The sequence below is a fragment of the Ascaphus truei genome, chromosome 17 (genome assembly GCF_040206685.1).
Source record: "Ascaphus truei isolate aAscTru1 chromosome 17, aAscTru1.hap1, whole genome shotgun sequence".
Lineage (NCBI taxonomy): Eukaryota > Metazoa > Chordata > Amphibia > Anura > Ascaphidae > Ascaphus > Ascaphus truei.
In genome coordinates, this window is record NC_134499.1 from 32,668,501 (window position 1) to 32,684,737 (window position 16,237).

The window sequence follows — 16,237 nt, forward strand, 5'->3', positions numbered from 1 at the left end:
GTGCCTTATTGTAATGGCACTGGGTCTAACTACCTCCAGAGTTATGGCTTGTAGTGTGGCATTATACACACAGTGTGGCACAACTGTCAGGGTTCCCTGGTGCAGAAGGAGGCGCTGTGACCGTGGAGCGATTTATGAAGCTGTGATTATCTGCCCCCCTGCAGCATACTAAGTGGAATCCTCGCTGTAACTGTATTACATCAAAAAATATAACAAATAAAGTAAAAGCTCCCTTATCACCGTGACCTGCGTCCCTATCCCGCGCGTGACGCGGCAGGATCCTGTGCCTCTGTGGGGGGTTCTGAGTGGGTATTTTTAGAGCCTGTTGACAATGAACAAAGCTAGAGACAAAATTAGTCTGCTTTTACTGCAGCAATAAAGCATGAAAACACTGAATTTCCAGCAGCTCCCACAAATGTCTCCCTTATCAGCCACAAGCCACGTATTATTGTGCTGTCACATCTGACGGAAAAACCTACATTCGGTCAGACCCCAGGGAAACCTTTCAGGGGAAATAACTCTGCTTCACCTAATGTTCTTTCCACTTCCCCTGGCAATGCACACACCCGCACGGGCAGCACCGCTGTATGTAATCTCCCCCTCACATTGTCCCAGTGCTCTGCTCCTGGAATCCCGTCCCAGAGGGTTGGCGCCTGAGGGACATTGTACACAGATCCTGCGACCTCTCTGCTTGGGGTGGGGGTACAACGCTGTGACCCCGGAGTTGGAGCGAGGCACAGCTGAGGAGATTAGTGAGTAACCCTGTGGTGTGCAAACTGGGGGGTGTGAGATTTTTTTTTGGGGGGGGGGGGGAATGTGGCAGCCTCAAGGGTGGCGAGATGGGATCCATGATATGACTAGAAGAAAAAAATGATTTTTACTACATCGTATTGAAGCTGGGAGTCTCCGGAGCTGATACAGATTAATACCAGCGCCGCAGATCCCCTGCTTCTATCCTATGTAATAACAATATATTTACAGGTAGCTTCATTACCTCAGCGGCTATCCGTTAAGGTAATGAAGGGGTTAAATACCAGTGCCCGGTTTATTGCTGTAGAGGGGGCGGAAGAAAGGGGGTATTTGGCCTGTGGTGGGTGTTTATGACTCCCGGGAGGGTTGTGGGAGGAGTTAAGCCCTTCATTAACTTAGCGGTTACTACACCCACCTGGTAGGCATAAACACCCACCCTGGGCCAACTAACACCGTCACCCACCCCCAATAAACATTAAAATACAACACAACAACCAATACTATCCAATACACCCATTGATAGCCAGTGTGGTTACCTATGTCCTCAATGGGTGCAAAGCTAACCCCAGTGGCAATGACTGGGCACCATACTACCCACCTCCTCTACCCACAACAACCCCACCCCCCACCCCCGTACACATACAGTACAGTAAAACAAATATATATATTCACCGCGCTTCTCCGTGTAGGGAGCCTGTAGCTGGCGAAAAGATTTCCATACATATGTGAAAAACAGAAAGTGAATCCCTGCGCTTCTCCCATTGTGCCAACAATATCTGGTGAACAATATACATAGTGAAACCTAAGTCTGTATGACAAAGGAGACTTTTGGTTGCATCATTTGATCAAATCGTGACAATCCTGCTAACCCTTTGGCATTGAAATAGTTAAACTCGCTTCCTGGCATTGTGTCACGTTTCTGAGCCGGCTTTGAAGGAAGTGATGTTTAATGGCCGCTCCGGTATGCAAGCGATATCTGTCTGTATCTCATGCCGCAGGTTCATGTGCTGCAGCAGTGACAATCCTGTCTTCAGCAGGGACACGTCTGAGACCCATATCAGGAGGATCCCACCCTACAGGCAGGGTTCCACCACTCCGGGTTTGGACCACGTATCTCAGGGCTCCGGGTTTACCTACTAAACGTCCGGGTGGTGGTGTTCGGCGGCGGCTTCTCCCGCAAGTAACTTTTGTCAATATGGCCGCACGGAGTCAAATGGTGCCGCCTTGCCATGTCAACGGCAAAGTTACGTGACGTCACAGCATCACGTGACACCCGTTGCCATGACAATGGGACGCTATGTGACGTCGCCACGCCGCCTTGCCATGAGAACGTGACGCCTCGGAACCTTAAGGCGCCCCGTTGTCATGGCAACTTGACGCCACTTAGCATCCCGTTGTCATAGCAATGCGGCGCCATGTGACGCCGTGCGGTCATATTGATGGTTTGCAAGAGGGTAATGCCGAAGGTAAGCACGGAATGTAAAAATGTTGTCTCCGGGTTGGCCTTCAGTAGAAGGTGGGAACACTTCCTACAGGTGAGAGCCGTGTACACTGACAGGCGTGTCAATAAAGCATCCCCCTAGACTGCTCTTTTATGCACAAATAAGTTATCCTGCTAGCAGGAAGATCCTAGTAAGTGCTGATCTTTAAAGTGGAAGCTCCTTTTGGCTTTGGGCACATTTCCATTAAAGTGTAAGCTCTTCAGGGCAGTGAATCTGGCACAGCATTAAAATAAAAGGTCAGTATTTATTCTGGTTAACCATTTAATCCCTGGATTTTACTGCCCATGGGACACTGCAAGAGCTGGTTAAGGCCAGCAATCTGCCTGGCACTTAATGGAGTCAAAACACATGATGTCTTTGCTCTTGTCCCCAGAGATTCTGTCATTATAACGGACATAGCCACAGGGGCACTGCTAATCTTCCACATGCTACCACAGCAGGACACCCACCACGGGGACTGGTCACTCAGGGGTTAACGCAGCCGCCCATATACCGAGTACCACGAAACGACTGTCACGCTGAGATAAAGAAACTGGAAGTAGGTGCACTCATATTTTCGGATGAAGAGAGACGTGCCTTGGGTGCTCGGAGCTCCGCCCGCTGCAGGGAGACGATATAATGCAGAAAAAACAGCTTCCTGCAGAAAGCAGCGGCACTCCTTAAGTCTGTAATGTGATTAATATTTATTCAGGTGGTTCCACGTGTCGGTCTATATAAACAGACCTTTGTCAAGATGACCGAAACGACGAACCACCTGCATAAGTAAATTCGTCTGAGCCACTGATTGAGCCACCTGTGCTGAAGCTAGGATATCCTTAAAACCTGACCTGTTGGGGGAGTTGAGGACTGGAGTTGAGCACCCCGGCAGAATGAATTATTATGCAGAGCTGTACAGTACATTTTGTGGTGAGTCTGCACTACCCACAAGTGGCCACTGAATGGTGCTGTTTTCCCACAGCCTGTGCCTGTTGGCAACCTCTCCCTGTAGCTATTGATCTGCAGAGCATTGTAAGTGGCTGTTGTGGGGTTTTGTCAGGATGAGGAGTTGTTGCGCTGGTGCAGAGCCGTGAACTCCTGGCGGGGAGTGCAATGATGTAGCACAGCATAGCTCCTGCCCATGCTTGTGATGAACCCCCCCGCATGTCCTGGCTTCTTCTCTCGCACACAGTGTCAGAGCGTGGCGGTGATCCCTATGGTCTGGGTCCAGGATGACCACAGAGGGAGCTGTCTATCCTACCATGTGTATGGCTGGGGGGAGGGGGGTACAGAGTACCACACCTCCATACCTGCACAGCTTCTCCTGCGGGCATCCCAGTCCTGTGACAGACAACCCCCCGATCAGGATAGGTTAAACCAGGGGTCTCAAACTCACTCCTCAAGGGCTACCAACAGGCCAGCTTTAATGGATATCCCTGCTTCAGCACAGGTGGCTCAATCAGTGGCTCAGTCTTCAACTGAGCCACCTGTGCTGACGCAGGGTTAACCCAGAGATAAAAGAATACATATATATATATATATATATATATATATAGTGTGCACTGTTGTGACAATAGGTGCGCTAATGGGATCTTGGCTCATATAGATGTTCTACTTACAAGAAGTAGATGTAATTAGAGCCTTTCTGGCTTATCTTCTTGTGAAAGTATAGATGAATTTGCCTCGGGATGCAGAAGATAAAGGAGACGTAGTGCAGATCAACAATGACACATTTATAATAAAAGCATGGGCCTCGTACTCACATTCTGTACAAGCATTATAGGCAGGAAAGATATAGGAGGAATCAGGGCAGATGTCGCTGCTGTACTACAGCAAGCCCCAACCTGACGGGACCTTTGGAACCTCGGGAGCACCAGAAATTCCGCCAGCGACCTCAGCCCCGATTCCTCCAATATCTGTTCATCATTTATACTTTCACAGGAAGAAAAGCCGCAGTTGGAGATACTTTAGGCTCTAATTACATCTACTTCTTACAAACAAACACAAACAGAGCCCAGTGCTACATCCAATGGCGAAAATACACAACGAAATACCTATATATCTCTTGAATAAAAGGGTCATTTAGTTTAACACTTTGGCCGAAGCATTGTAAGCCGGTGAGCCCCTTCAAGGCATGAACATAATTCACAGGTCCTAACACTGATTACAATTCTTAACAACCTGTACAATACTAGGAAGAATTATCATAATTGATATGTCGTAATCAGCTGCATGGTTCTGAATCTGATTTAAATTCTTATTTACCTGGACAATACCAGGAAGAATGCTCTGTATTAGACCTGTCACAATCAGCTGCATGCAAAGACCTGTGCATATGGAAAGTGGGATGGGACGAGCTTTAAACCTGGGAAGGAGGGGCCAACTTTCAAACAGCTGAGACCAGCTGGAAAAAATTAACAAACACACAAATACCCAGTAAGCTCATATAAGCCCCAAAAATTACCACAATATATATATATATATATATATATATATATATAATATATATATATATATATATATATATATATATATATACACATATAAATGCCAGAAATGGAGTGCTACTGGGGATGGCGATATATACTACAAACACAAACAGAGCCCAGTGCTGCATCCAATGGCAAAAATACACAGTTAAATACCTATATATCTCTTGAATAAAAGGGCCATTTAGTTTAACACTTTGGCCAAAGCATCATAAGCCGGTGAGCCCCTTCAAGGCATGAACATAATTCACAGGTCCACATCTACTTCTTGTAAGTAGAACAACTATATGAGCCAAGATCCCACTAGCGCACCTATTATCACAACAGTGCACACTATATACTGTCACCAGAGGTTTTGAGCAAATTTCACCTATATAATTATTCACACGTTCACGAATCACTGGATCAGTTTAATATATTTTGATCACTTATTTTTTTGGTATATTGTGTGGAAGCGCCGCTTATTATCACTTTTGGTGTTAATCTTGCTGAAGCAGGGTTAACCATAAAAGCTGTTCTGTTCGTGGCCCTTGAGGGTGAGTTTGAGACTCCCTGGGTTAAACTCTTCACTACAAAAAAAAGAAACATTTAACAGCTGATTGGGGATTAGTTAGGGGCCCTAATATACTCAGGGGAAAGAATGCAGCTGCGATGCCAACGGTGCAGTGATCAGAGCTGAGATAAAACACAATATTAGGACATTCGGAAATAATGCGACTGTTACTGCAATATTTTTCCTGGACGGAGAAGGACTGCAGGGAATTTGTGTTCAGGCACAAAAAAGGGGAATTAAAAGAATATATGCATTTATATTTCTGTGATCCAAATAAATTGGCGGTGAGAGGTATCGGATCCCATTCGGTGTGGGGGGGTTAAAGGTATGAGATATTGTTATTGAGGGGGCGATGAGTCAATATTACCCTATACAGCCTTCGCCCGCGCAGAGGCGGGCGAAGGCTGTGACATCACCTGCGTAAAGCGGGTGCATTTTGCGTCCATGGTGGATGCGCTGGTGAGGGCATGCCTAGGGGCGTCACGGAGCTGGTTCACCCTTAATGGGGCGAACCGCTCGTGTGACCTGCTGGTCGCGCCAAGAAATCAGTTTCAACTGATTTCTTGCGCAACGCGCGCCCCCTCCTGCTTGCGCCCGCGCACATCCACGCTGTTTATGGGCGCGATCAAAGCCTTTAGGAAATGTGATCGCTCCTCGTGTGGACGCCTCAGCGCGGTCTGCAGTACTATGGACCTGGCCTTAAACATAAGAACCGTTTCTTACATCTGGTGCAGAATGTTACACTTACACCACTTTAAATATGGAAGATTTCGTGTCGCAAATAAAGGGCAAAAATAATGTCGCAGAATGTGATCCATCGCATTATAATCTGTGCACCATGTAACCTTTCCCCACCTCCTCTTTCTGTCTCTCCCCGAGCTGCAAGCTGGGGCAGAGAGATGCAGAATGCGATACATCTCATTATAATCTGTGCACCATGTAACTCCCCCCAACTCCTCCTACTGACTCTCACCAAGGTGCATGCTGGGACAGAGACGCAGAATGCGATACATCTCATTACAGTCTGTGCTCCATGTAACAGTAACAGGAGAAGATTTTAGCAAAGTATTGTGTTCCCCAGCGGTAGGGTGTTTTTTGGTGCCTTGATACATTGACCTCAGTAATATCATGAAGTGACCAGCAGGGGGCAGTTACCAGAGCACCAGTAGTGTTACCCGCACAGCAACCGTGCAATATCAGAGTATAACGGTGCAGTAGTTGAGTATTAGGGCATTACTTGTGTGTTAGACATTCTGGCACAGGCACAGAGCACATGCGTTATACACAGAGCAGAAACGAGGGGTAGTGGCAGAGCTGTGAGTGAGTACTGGAATAGCTGAGGGTGGTGTTACTTTGGATTTAAGCCTCACCCTACGAGAGAGAGGTCCCCAGTGAGTCCCCGTCAGTGCAGAGGGAGCCTGCTATTTAATGGACGCTCTGACTGTCAGGTTTTCATCTTGCTGTGTTCGTGGCCTCCTTTGGCTCCCCAGACTCTGCCTTCCTGTGGTATGAAAGTTACAGAAGAATGTAAATTGCTCTCATCTGGTGCTGCTGCTGCATCAGGGGGGAGATGGAGAGGAGAGAGGTTCCTCACTGCAGCTGCACAGGCAGCGGGAGGCATTACCCAGGGACACAGACACTCACTGCTCCCCAGAACTCCTCTTCAATGCAGTATACCTCTATAATGCAGAGCTGTATACCTCTATAATGCAGAGCTGTATACCTATATAATGCAGAGCTGTATACCTCTATAATGCAGAGCTGTGTACCTCTATAATGCAGAGCTGTATACCTCTATAATGCAGAGCTGTGTACCTCTATAATGCAGAGCTGTATACCTCTATAATGCAGAGCTGTGTACCTCTATAATGCAGAGCTGTATACCTCTATAATGCAGAGCTGTGTACCTCTATAATGCAGAGCTGTATACCTCTATAATGCAGAGCTGTGTACCTCTATAATGCAGAGCTGTGTACCTCTATAATGCAGAGCTGTGTACCTCTATAATGCAGAGCTGTATACCTCTATAATGCAGAGCTGTATACCTATATAATGCAGAGCAGAATGCCCACAGTGCATTGTGCTCGGAGCTGCTCTCCGCAGTGCAATGTGCTCTGCAAGGCCACTGAGAGGGGGGGGGGGGGGGGGGGGGGGGGACAGCCGGGGCTGGTCTTCCGGGCCCACTGGCTGGGGGGGACCCAGCCAGCCGGCGCTGCAAATTTCCCCCGACCTCTGGCCAGGCCCCCGGGTCTCAGCTTTTCTGCAGGACCTTTCTTCTCTCTGTCCCACGCCGCCAAGCTTCCACTGCCGGCGCGTGATGGGCTCTAACGTCAACGCACTGGAAGTAAGCTCGGCCTAGCTTCAGGCGCGCCACGTGCTGATGTCAGAGCCCCTGTCGTGCGCCGGCATTGGAAGGGCCGAGGGGGGCCGAGGGATTTCCCTGAGCAGGGAGATTGCAGGGCTGGGCAGCTTCCGCCATCCTGATTGACAGCATTACCCAGCAGCAGCCAATCAGGAGAAGGTGTCAGGAGCCTCTGGGTGGGGCCAATGAGAGGAGGAAACAGCATGGAGCGGAGAGATGTGAGAGGTGTCTCTCGAGCGTGTCGCACCTTTCACCATTGTGCCCAGTATTTTTGGAGAAGCCGCCTGGCTACGTACAGCGAGTAAGAAAACCGAACCCAAATTTTAACAACATAAACAGTGACTCCAACATACGAAGCAATGATTTTAGGAGAGGGAGAGAATTTTTGAAGAATGCAATTTTCATTTGTTTTAAAAACACATCACCTTCGGTTTTAACTTTCCCGAATGCAAAATGTGGGACAAAAACTAATTTCTCAATTAAAAATGTCCCAATTCAGGATGAAGAAGGGTCTCCCTGACTGACACATGACACTGATTATGAATCAGGGAGAAGGTGTTGGCGGTTTGAGTTGGTCACTTTATCTCCCTTTGCCCCAAGCACCAACACAGACTGTAAGCTCTGTGGGACATGAATGTATTGTGCCTGCCAGCCCTGTAACATAAATATGATTATTATCTGGGGGGGGATTCCTTTGCTCCTGTACTGGTATTGGGGGGGGGGGGGGATTCCTTTGCTCCTGTACCGGTATTGACTCCAGTTTTGCAGTCAGGACACTTTGATAAGTCCCATTTTATTGTGAATCTTTTATCTGCTAGAGCAGGAGTGGCCGATTCCAGTCCTCAAGGACTATCAACAGGTCAGGTGTTAAGGATATCCCTGCTTCAGCACAGGTGTCTCAATAAGTGGTTTAGTGCGTGACTGACACAGTTGTGCTGAAGCAGGGACTGGAATTGCCCCTCCCTGTCATAAAAGGAACTAAAATCATCAACCTCTTTGCTGCAGTGTGCATACAGTAAGAGAGAGAGAGAGAGAGAGAGAGAGAGAGAGAGAGAGAGAGAGAGAGAGAGAGAGAGAGAGAGAGAGAGAGAGAGAGAGAGAGAGAGAGAGAGAGAGAGAGAGAGAGAGAGAGAGAGAGAGAGAGAGAGAGAGAGAATATGAGAATGAGAGAATGAGAGAATGAGAGAATGAGAGAATGAGAGAATGAGAGAATGAGAGAATGAGAATGAATATGACATTGTAATTAAAATATATGAAAGGTTGCTGATCATGGCATGTGAGATACAGACCCCGGGTCTGTAATAATTGCTCTGATTGTCCTGCACGGGGCTTCAGCATCCTCACCTGCTTCTCCTCACCTGCTTCTCCTCACCTGCTTCTCCTCACCTGCTTCTCCTCACCTGCTTCTCCTCACCTGCTTCTCCTCACCTGCTTCTCCTCACCTGCTTCCAAGCGCAATATTCAGACTTTAGAGATGCATTGTCTGTGCCCTGCTCCTATTGGATGAAACTCCAAACCTTCAGCTAATCATTTCATAATCTGAGATTCAGAGGTTAAAATCCCAGTGATGCTAACTGAACTATTCATTCAGTCAGATAGATCAGCCGAGGACTGATCGTATGTACAATGTATATATTTCATAATGTCTTGTATAGAAACTCATTTGGATACAAAGGCTTATACAGCAATGTGCATCTTAAATACCCAAGCCTATTCTGTTGTATGTCGGTAGTATATATGTTTTATGGATGGTTGCAGGAGGTCAGGGCAGTTGATGCTTCTTACTGCTTTGCAAGACTCTGGGGTCCTTGTGCTGTAATAGGAGTTCACAGCTTCCTGAGACGCTCAGACACTGAGGTGTCAGCTCTGTAGGATGTGGTGAGGATGCACTGTCTGCCTTTACTGCCCTTGGGAGTTACTCTGGACACACGCCACCATCTCCACACACAGTAACTCAAGGAGCTTCCAGGGGAGAGAGGAGCAGTACATAGAAAATCCCCAAATAGCTTTGTAAAGTATCAGGGACGTTTCCCCTCACAATACATCAACCTTATTCATCCCAGAGGAGGTGGGAATAGGGCTTTAATAACCGAAATCCCTGCATGTCTTCTGTGTCACTGTCCCCATGTTGGTCCATCATGCACGCTGTCACTGTCACTGTCCCCGTGTTAGTCCATCAGGCACGCTGTCACTGTCACTGTCCCTGTGTTGGTCCATCACGCACAATGTCACTGTCCCCGTGCTGGTCCATCATGCACACTGTCACTGTCCCCGTGCTGGTCCATCATGTACACTGTAACTGTCCCTGTGTTGGTCCATCATGCACACTGTGACTGTCCCCTTCTTGGTCCATCATGCATACTGTCACTGTCCCCATGTTGGCCATCATGCACACTGTCACTGTCTGTCCCTTTCTCTGTCACCTCCTCTGCCACCTCCTCTGCCATTTCCTTACAGATTGCTGGGGATTTTACTGCCCCTCTCTCCTCTTCCTGAAGTGTGTTGTTTCCATCAAGAGCCTGGGAGTTAATGAATGTAAAGGTTTCGGAGCGCATGCCAGGGCTGGTTTTATGTATCTGTGTTTTGAATCCATCAATCAAATGTCTGCAGAAAAGACTCATTTTAGGACAAATTCTCTCCCAGATAAATCTCCATAAATGGGCTTGTGGAATTCTCTCCTTTTCTATGTTATTGTTGTTTTCACTTACCCCAACTTTAATTACATCATCCTAAAAGCAGCTATGTAGTGTAGACCAAGCATCCTCGCTTAAAGGAATGCCCAACACAAACTCTCACACACACACACACACACGCACACACTCTCTTACATAGACACACACACCGGCACACATTCACTCTCACACTCTCCCACAGACTTGCACGCAAACACACTCGCACACTCACACACAGACACACTCTCACACACATTCATACACACATATATACACACACACACTCTCTCTTTTACATAGACACACACACCAGCACACATTCACTCACACACTCTCCCACAGACTTGCACGCAAACACACTTGCACGCTCTCTCACACAGACACACACACACTCTCACACACATTCATACATACACATCCTTGCACACATACACACACATGCATTCACTCACACACATGCATTCACTCACACACATGCATTCACTCACACACATGCATTCACTTACACACATGCATTCACACACACACACACACACACACACACACACACACACACACACACACACACACACACACACACACACACACACACACACACACACACACACACACACACACACACACATCTACTCACTGCCTGCAGGTCCCTCTAGCACAGAAGGGACCAGAACCCACATTTATGGTTGATGCTGATTGTTACAGGCTCATTTTTGCTTTCTGTATATTTATTGATTGTTAAAAGTGGGGACAAATAGTTTCTTATAATATAAACGGGCAGCTAATCAAAATCTATAGGGACAGGTGATCTTTTGTAGAAGGGGTTAGGGTTAAAAATCTATGGGGAACAAATAATTTCCCCGTGAATGTCTAAGGAGATAGGTCAAACCAATGATGAACAAATGGATGATAACTGAGTTTGTGTTCTGCTTCCTTCCAGATCCTAACTCTGCATTTGATCTGGCCGTACCATCCCTTAACACCATTTTTTTATGATTAATATGAAAAAGTGGATATATACCGGAGCCAAATATACAGATGTGGATTCAGCAAACAAGGTTGTCCTGGAACCTGTTTGTTTAATTTCCCCAGTTCTGAGGCAGCCATCACTCCTCAGTGGAATGTTGCTACATTGTTACCTTCCCTTGGCTTCCCAGCCTGTTGCCCTGGCGACCCCCCTTCACTTCTTAGGCCCTGATAATACCAGAAATCGCCAGCGGTGGCGCGTGGCGCGACTGGCAAACAAATGGCTGGATTCCGATGGTTTACATACCGTCGCGCCGCCTGGAGCTGCAGGGCGGCCGCCTCCTGAAGACATTTTCCAAATTGTTTTTGGCAGGCGACGACCGCGTCACGTGAGTGATTCAGCCCATGAGGCCAACCGCTCATGGCCACGCCTCCTGGCCTCCTCTGCATATCTTCTCATGTCTCTCCTGTACGATCAAGATGCCGCTCGGCGGCAGTGCAGGGTGACGTCACCGGATCGCGCTGCCGCTCTGTGGCATCTGGTATAATCAAGCCCTTAGTTAGTTGAGCTGTCCCTTGCTCCCCCTGCTAGTTGGCACAGCCTGACTATTTCCTGCTTGCCCAGGCTAGCATGCTTCCTTTTAGATCCAGCAGCCATCTTGGAGCTGTCACCTCACCTACTCCTCTGGTAAAGCCATTGTAATTTACCTATCCCTGATACCATAGCTACTGCTGCGGCACAGTTTATTCGAGCATTTGCCCGTTCTGTGCCGCAGCAGTAGCCTGGCGCGCGCCCGAGTGTGACGGGCGCACGCCGAAGCAGCGGAAGAGCGCCCTCCGATCGGGGCGCTCTCCCTACCGCTGCCGGGTCCGCCGGGTCCCCCGGAACCCCCTGCCGCTGTCCCGCGATCGCGGGACACCAGGGCTCCCTCGGGGAGCCCCTGGACACGCGTGCAGCGGGCACACGCTCCCGATGACGCGTGACCGCGCGTCTATGACGCGCGGCACGCCGAGGGGCGGCCACTAGCAAGCCGGGAGATTTCCCGGCTTGCGGTACCGACCACACTTCAATAAAGTGTGTCGGTAGTGTATCCCTATACCTGCCACTATCCCTGATACCAAAGCTGTCCCTATATCTTGCATTATCCCACTGCCATCCCAGCTCCCTTTCCCCTCCATTGCTCCCATGCCCCAGTGTTTTCCCTCAGTACCTTTCCCCCTTTTTATATGTCTTGTTGTGAACCCAATAAACGCTTCAGCAAATAAGAAGATTCCCTTACTTGATATATGGGACTAAGCTAAGCTGCCTGCCTCTACTCGCTTGCCACAGTGAGCTTGAGTCGGAACAAAGCTAGAAGCAGCTGAGGGAGTCAGGGCCACAACAAGGTTAAATATAAAAACCTCTCTTTATTCTTCAGACATCAATAAAAAAGGAGACGCCAAAGTCACTCCTGCGCGTTTCGCCTCCGATGGTGCTTTATCAGGGAGTAGCGAACCATCATAAAGGTAGATTTTCAATACCCTCTGGTAGTCCCGGTCTTGCGTGAGTCCGCCATGACGTCACGCGCACACACACGGACACCATTTCGACTTTATATACAGATGTAGCATATTCCTCCAGATAAAACATGACCCGTTATAACGCTGATTTTTTTTTGTTACAGCATATCCCCACCATATTGCACCAGGGGGGCAAAGGAAGATAATAGAAGAGTGAGTGTAGTGCTCAACAAAAGAAACCTGCTACATATATCTGTGTGTGTGTGTGTGTGTGTGTGTGTGTGTGTGTGTGTGTATCACACCCAGACACTGTGTTAGCTTTGCAATGAAGTATACGCATTGGCTGTAGGAGTCACTTTGCTCAGAGATCCAGGATCAGTCCGCGGGACTGCTGGTTTTTACCACTTATTGTTGAGTGTGGGAACATCTTGTTTTATGATGTTGGACCAAATATGTGGGAGATCTTTCAAGTGAAACCAGCTGTTCTCATAAGTACAAATAAACCCTCCAGGGGTAATTTACAGTGACGGCCGTGGCTTTCAGCTCCTAGGAACTCCTCCTGATATGTTAACCCCTTCCCTACTGCAGCGTGGTTTGTGTGGAAGCCATTAATACAGAGTTACGTGATGCCGAAAGGCTGCAGAGATGAAAACACGGGGACAGGGCTGTTATACTGTCAGATAACTACGGGGTGGGATCATTTGTCCAAGACCAGAGGGTGACACATATGCACAACGGACTGGTATGCTGACACGAGTGTTTGATTCGGTTTCGGCAGCCGCCATTCCAGGATCTCTGCGTACATGGGACGTCTATGTGAACACAAATAAGACATGAAGGTATCTTTGAATAACACACTGAAGGCCATATTTACTAAGAAGTGCTACTCCACCAGACACCTTCCATGCTGGAAGATACCTTACTCAAGGGCCACCAACAAACCAGGTTTTATGGATATCTCTGCTTCAGCACAGGTGGCTCAGTCTTCGACTGGCCAACTCCAGTCCTCTAGGGCCACCAACAAGCCAAGTTTTATGGATATCTTCGACTGAGCCACCTGTGCTGAAGCAGGGATATCCATAAAACCTGGCCTGTTGGTGGCCCTTGAGGACAGAGTTTGACACCACTGCCTTACGGCCCATTCAATTGAATATCATTTCTAGGCTGTGCTGAGAACATGCCCGGAACCCTGTAATAGTGCTCGGACTGTATGCTTGTGAGCGCAGGGATTCCTGCACTGTTGGAATTCAGGTCTGTGTTTTTCTAGCAGTAGTGTGAAGGCTGCTGAGCAGTCTCTCTGCTCCAACACTGAAAACAGCACCAGATTTTGTGTTGAAAATCAGCGCTTTGTTATATTTGTTCAATCTGATGCTGTGGTATTTTGATGTGGAAGCCTCTTTGTGTTCCTCTGCATGGAAATACTGGTTATACCACCTATGTATAAAGAAAGTGACACAGACATACTGTACATAACAGTTTTTTTTTCTTGTATAGTGCTGACAGCCTACACAGCGCTGTACATATAATCTTTGCCGGCACAGGTCCCTGCCCTGTAAATCTATGATGTTGGTGCCTGAGGCACAGGGAGATAAAGTGACTTGCCCAAGGTCACACAGAGCCGACACTGGGAATTGAACCAGGCGCCCCGGCTCCAAACTGAGTCGTTGTTTTCCGAGTCAGCGTCTTTACTCACTGAGCCGCTCCTTACATGATGCTACTCTCCCACAAGCGAGCGCAGGAGCTGGGCACAGGTGGGAGTCTTGTGTCTGTTGGAAGAAGCTCGCATTTCATTTGTCGTACTGTGGCTTCAAAACTCTTTGGCGTTTGGATCCCTTTTCAAGACTTTGGGCTTCTCCCAGGGGACGGGGCTTGGCAGTGACTCCAGCGTAGGAAAGTCTTTATTTCCAGTGCTCTGGGTTGACTTCCATTTCCTTAACGAGGAGGCTCTTTCTCATATGTTTAAATAAGCAAATACAGCTTCCTAGTGACTTGTTGTCCCAGTTTTAACTCCGTAAGTAAACATTGTCCAACAAGTGCTGGGGGAGGGACGTCTGACAGAGGCCAGTGGACAGAGCATATTGGGTAAGGATTGGCAGAAAGACGTGTGTTATAGGAGGTGACGCGCACTGGACACCATGCAGAGAGAAAGTAATCCCTGTATTGGGTGTACGCCATTCAATCTCTCCCATACCACTCGCGGAACCTGACGGAAATCAACTAAAATGTATATTATTTCACCACACTGACGCAAAGTGACACAATCTCTACAATGCACAATTAGGCCCATGTTTACTAAGCAATCTTAAGACATATACTGGTGCTGTATTACACCATTTAACTTCAGTCGGCTGTAAGGTGCCCTGTTTAGTAAATATGGCACTTAATGTCATATTAGTAACCTGTTCACCTTAATACACAGCCCTGGAGTGTCGGAATGAAAATCCTTATTAAATGTGAATTGTCTGTATCGTGTGCTGTCACTTCCAGCCGTGGTTTCCTCTGCTCGGCGTCTCCGGATCTTCATTGTACTTCGCTTTCGAATTGTTATTATTAATATTCCGGGGGCTCTGCCTTCTTGGTGCTTGCTTAGGAGCCATTATCATTAAATGTAGATTTTGAACCTCAAAAGGAAGACGCCACTTAAGCTCGGAGTGTACGTATTGAACAGGCAGGCGAGGCTGACGCTGACAGCTCGCTCTTTAATTCTTGGCGCGATCAGAGTCATTTTCATAACAGACCTTTTTGTTATTGTAAAGGTTACAAGGGAAATCAAATGAAAAAAAAAACGACTTTGTGAAGGTTCTGATTTTTTTCTCTCCATATATTCCAACAAACCAAAGCCGCCACTTCTAAATTGTTTTGGAAATAATCATTCTCTTTATTCCAAGTCTGGAGCCATATATCACCGTGATTAAATGGTCCTTCAAATTTGCCTTTCATCTTCCTCTGCAAATTCAATCAAACAGGCCCAAATCTGAGCCTATATTAAATCTGCATAGAAACCACTAGGGGATCAGCTGGGGAGGCAGCCAGAAATTGACTCAATCAGTTTGCAATAGTGTTTTCTTTGTCTGGGGAATGTAGTGTCAGGTGAGATCTAATATCCGTTAGTGAGACTGCAGAGGGCTTTGGAACACAGACCTGTGAATTCCTTTGCCAATAAATGAGGGACTCGGAGGGGGTGTAGTTAACAAGGTGATGTCATTTGCTCCATAACGCAAAAAAAAAAGAAAAACAGAAAATATTAATTTGCATCAATTTGCACAGGCTGCTCCATGTCTGAATCTTGCTAATCTGAATATTTGATGCAGATGTATTAGGAAACAGAGACCAATGGCGCCTGCCAGAGAGAACCTGGGGTTTAGAGAAACCGCCATCTTCAAGATTTAACTGGATTACAAAATATGAAAATTAAATTTGAGAAGTGCTTACATGGAGCAAACCTGAACCAGCCCCTCACCCCTTCCACA